General features: G+C 33.9%; 1 long non-coding RNA gene across 1 annotated transcript; it reads right to left on the reverse strand.

Moving 5' to 3' along the window:
* Positions 1–380: 380 nt before the first annotated feature.
* LOC107635307 (uncharacterized) lies at positions 381–3,190 on the reverse strand. The gene is made up of 4 exons (XR_001619201.3): positions 3,035–3,190; positions 2,885–2,938; positions 2,651–2,806; positions 381–620 (listed from the first exon to the last, which is right to left on the reverse strand). It is a non-coding gene; the product is annotated as an uncharacterized LOC107635307 (long non-coding RNA).
* Between the last annotated feature and the right edge of the window lie 1,711 nt (positions 3,191–4,901).

The raw sequence follows: 4,901 nt of genomic DNA on the forward strand, positions 1-4,901 counted from the left end.
TAAATATGACGGTAAAACTCGATTATAGTATTTAGTTAAATAAACTTTCCAACAATGTAAGTTGTATTAGTCATCATGGAGTAGCAAATAGCTTTATTTTATTCTTAATCAAAACAACTAGTGTAACACTCTACCACACAGAGTCTTGTGCTTAAGTCATAAAATTGAGGTGGTGAGGTGTTACGACCACTATATATATATAATAATGTAGTTGAAAGGAATTTATACCGAGGAGCCTTTGAAGGAAAGTTTAAAACAAAAGTCGTAACACTCACGTAAACGAAAACTTCCGTACGAAGAAACGTAAGATATATGTGTATGAATAATAAAAAAAGAGTGTCAAAGATATAATTAACAAAGCTTCTAACTCGATTCGCGAAGATAAACCGGCCAGAACATACAAGTGTATATATATATATATAAGAGAATCCCAAAATGACCCAAAGCAGAAAATGACAACTTGTTTCTCCGAGTCAACCTCTAAGAGAGACAAACATAAAATACAAGGCGGAGAATCTATATACATTCATAAATATAAACAAAGATACGACCCTAAGTCTCAAGAGTTCTTCGCTTCGTCAGCGTCTCCAGAATACGGAGTGGTGCTTCTCAACCTGCATCTGAAAAACAACAATATTGTATGAGATAAGAATCGGGGATTCTCAATATGGTTAAGGTGCCCACATATATAATAAACAAGGTCCCGGAAAAGCCAAAGGCAATCCTAGAATGCCGACAATCAGATTATAAATCTTAAGGAACTAAAGCTGAAACCATAAACGAGGGTATGTCTCTAAGGTTCTAAACTTGATCAACATCCAATCAAAACCCTCAATCTCTTTGCCTTTCCTCCATTCCTTCAACTCCGATGAAATTGCATAGACAGACAAAACAGACATGTCAAACACATACAGAAAGTATATATAACAAGTAGGCAATTAGCAATTAACGTGAATAAACAATTAAGAAATCCAAGACAATGCACACTCAAATAAAATATACAAATACACATGATGCATGCCTTTCCTAGTGCAGGCCATGAGCTCATGCGTCGGTTGTCTACCCGCAACCCGACGTTACTCGGAGTGAACCCCGAATATGGTCCCTTTACTGTGTCAGTTAGACACCTTGGCATCACGGTTACTCGTGTCAGTTAGGCCTCATCATAATAACATTTTAATGTGTATCACAATAAGGAACAGTGCTATCAGTTAGGCGAACATTCCTACATTAGTAATCTCAGGCTATCCGTTAGGCGGGCACTTTCGTATTAGCAGTTTGGCACAAGGCCCATTCAACATACACTTTTCATAATTTATTATTTGTTTCAATTATCTCTTTCATACATGGTTTCTCATTTCCTTTCTCTTTATTATGCCTCCACATCACCAACACTTTAAAACATACCTCCACATCACTGCCTAACTACACATACTTCTGCATCACCAATTAACTTTAAACCTTCTTGGGGACAACTTACACATTTTCATTTAACTAAGTTCCTGAACTTTTACAGAAATTCGGACATAATCTCCCCTAAAATAACACTAAAACCACCTTTATGGGTTCCCTCAGTCTTAACAATGTTCAAACTTTCCTTAACAATTTACCAGATAGACATTTTTAATTGGTCATTATACTCTCTTTAATCTTCTTAGTTATTGTAAAATCACGGGTTTAGAAAATAAAACTTGGTTCTGGGGCATTCCGACCATAATTGAAACTTGTACAAATCTTTCAAAATTCTGCTATCATTGCAGAAAAACAGCAGCGAGCAGTAAATTTGTTAAATTTACTAAAAATCCAATTCTCACAAATACCTTTCAAAATTCACGTCCTTAAACAAGACTCTTCCAGATTTCCAGAAAACTGAATTTCAGATTATTACCATGTCACATGAAAAAGTTATGAGCTTAGGAACATAGCCCTGCCGTTTAAAAAATCCGTTTTCAAAATCCAGCGAGCAACTCACACTTTTTGCAACATATATAATTGGTTAAAAGATTTTTGATACAAAAAAACTAAAGATTTTGGACACATAAGGCTTGAAACTGCTGTTGGTTTCAGCTCAAAAGCTCATCAGAATTGTAAATTAAGTGGGTTGGAATTTGGTGCTTTTGCAACAGAGAAACGAAATTTTCTGCAGAATCCATCAATCTTTAAAATTTCATTTCTTCCAAACTACTCATCAATAAATTCTGAATTTTTTATGAGATACTCATAACACATTAAAGTTTCATAAAAAATAGTTTCATTCAAAAATAAGGCCTGGTCTGCTCCCAGAAACTGGTTTATTCTACTGTCAATTATGCAGAAAATTCTGCCTTGGACCTTTTCAACAACTTTACATACCATAACTCACATTTGAACTTATATCCCTTCCAAAATCACATTTCCAACCTTCCTTCAGTTATCTAGAGTTGCTTTCACAGCCAACATAACCCAAAAAGATCATCATCCTCATCATTCATCATTAAAATCATCATATATCAATATATTCTCACTACAACATCAGTTGCCAAAATTCATATTCAACCCAAATCAACAATTTAATTCAACAACCAACAATCAATTCAACTTATCCTATGGGTCAACTAGCCTAAGTTTTCACGACACGTTACATATTATATACGAGAAACCAAAATCATACCTTGACCGATTCCTCGTAAAACCCAGAACGTCACAATTTGTTACCGTTCCATGATACCCAAGTTTCCAAAGTCTCACCAAACGGGTCTCTATCTTTCCAGAGTCCAATACCAAGTCTCCAACACCACCAATTTGTTTTGAAAGTTCACAATCCAAACTAATTTCACCAAATAATACTAAAATTACCATAGGGTTCACTAATTAGATAACTTGAAAAGAATTAAATGTTTCTCACCTTACTAATGCAAAACTGGGATAAGACCCGCAAGTCCACGAAGCTAATTAGAACCTAAGACACCAAAATCATATAAATTCTCAATTTCAACACCCCTCAAATTCGAAACTGAGAAGGGAAGATTTGGGTAGGAAAAGATGAATTTCTTACCAAATTATGGGGTGGGTTTCGTAGAGGATTCCGAGACGAACGCGTGATCGCTGACGGCTCGTCAATCGGAGCTCCGGATTGAAAGTTACGACGAATTAAAATCAAGACAAGGGGTTAGGTTTTGGAGTTCATTGTTCTTTCCTTCCCCCAATTCAGTTTCTGTGTGTTTCCCATTAAAGAAGGGAAGAGAAGGCTGATCTTATAATACTTAGTGGGTTTTGGTTGGGCCTTGGGCCCAATACGGGCCCAATTTGTTCGGTTCAGCCGGTTTGGCCCAATTTTGGGCCAGATTCTTTAAATTTAGTATCAAAATTCTTATTTTAATTAGCTCTTTCATATTAAATTATAAAATTTTATTTTTTAATTTCTTAGATTAATAATTAATTTATTAACTAATTATTTACTAATTTTTCGGATTTTATAACTAGAATGGAGGGTAAAGGGGATAACTACAATTTTTGTTAATCTAATAATTCAGAAAAAAAAATATGTTAGATGATGATGTAAAAATATTTATTTCATTATAACGTAGTTAATGATATTTGGGTGTGATTTTTATTTTGTATATTTTTATTTTACTTTATTCAAAAAAAAAAAAAAACTACATTGTACTTAATTACTCATAAACATTTAGAACACCGATGAAGCTACCCATAAAAGAACAAAACTGACGTTGTACTCATGAAAGAGAAGTGCATTTGACAAAAGTATCCAAATCCTAAATTTTCATTACCTTCTTTAAAAAATTACTCAAAAATTTCAAATTATCCCTACCATTTCGTTATCTTCGACTTCTACCTCTTCATCCTCCACAAGTCACCACATTTGCCTCTTCCTCTACCACACGACATTGCCAAATCTTCCTCCACTGGATTTGGAGTAGCAACGACCCTCACAACTATATACAAGCTGCCGAATCTTTCTCTTATTTGTACCGTATGTAGTTGTGAGGGTCGTTGCCACTTCAAACTCAACTGTGACAGAGGAAGATTCAATAGTGGCATGTGGTGGAGGAAGAGACAAATACAATGGTTTGTGGAGGATGAGGAAGTAGAGGTCGAGATAATGATCGAAAAAGGTAGGGATAATATGAGAATTTTGAAAATTTTGAGTGATTTTTTAAGAAGTCAACAAAAATTTAGAATTTGGAATCTTTTGTCAAACAGGCTTCATTTTTCATAAGTATAACGTTAATTTCATTTTTTTTAGATAATTTTATCAGTTTTCTGAACATTCATAGATATAAATGGTAGTGTTTTAAAACATAATAATAATAATAAGAATAATAGTAATTATGCAGCGATACTATGTTGTTTCCAAAAATATTGTAATAGTTAGTTAATCTAGCTTTTGCAGCAACAAAATTTGGTTGCTAAAAATTTTTCGTAGCAAAAAACTTATTATCATTGATTATGATTTAGTTACGAATTATCTTGATGCAAAATCTATATCTTTAGCAGCAAATAAAGAAGTAGTTGCAATGATTTTCGACAACAAGTTCTAATACAGCAACGTGCAGCAAATTATGCAAAAATTATAAATGGCAACCAATTTCGATAGCTACTTTGGTATTCAGTATTCACTGGATTTTTTATTTAAATAAATTAAAAAAATATTTTAATTACTGAAATAAATAATTATAAAAATAATTACTGAAATTCATTCTCCAGGCTGATCTCGTTTACAGTGTAAACGAGATAAGCCTGGGGAATGTCTATATATACATGTCGTTGATAGCTTGGCTCCGGGTCCCAATTCGAATCTTTCGACCACTTTCTCCTCTCTTTTACCCCTTTCTGACCATATTACCAAGTAATACAAAGATGGCACTCGCAGATACACGTGATCGGGACATCAACCGGCTGAA

This window comes from Arachis ipaensis, chromosome B1, assembly GCF_059453495.1.
Source record: "Arachis ipaensis isolate K30076 ecotype BB chromosome B1, ASM5945349v1, whole genome shotgun sequence".
In the NCBI taxonomy this organism is placed as follows: Eukaryota; Viridiplantae; Streptophyta; class Magnoliopsida; order Fabales; family Fabaceae; genus Arachis; species Arachis ipaensis.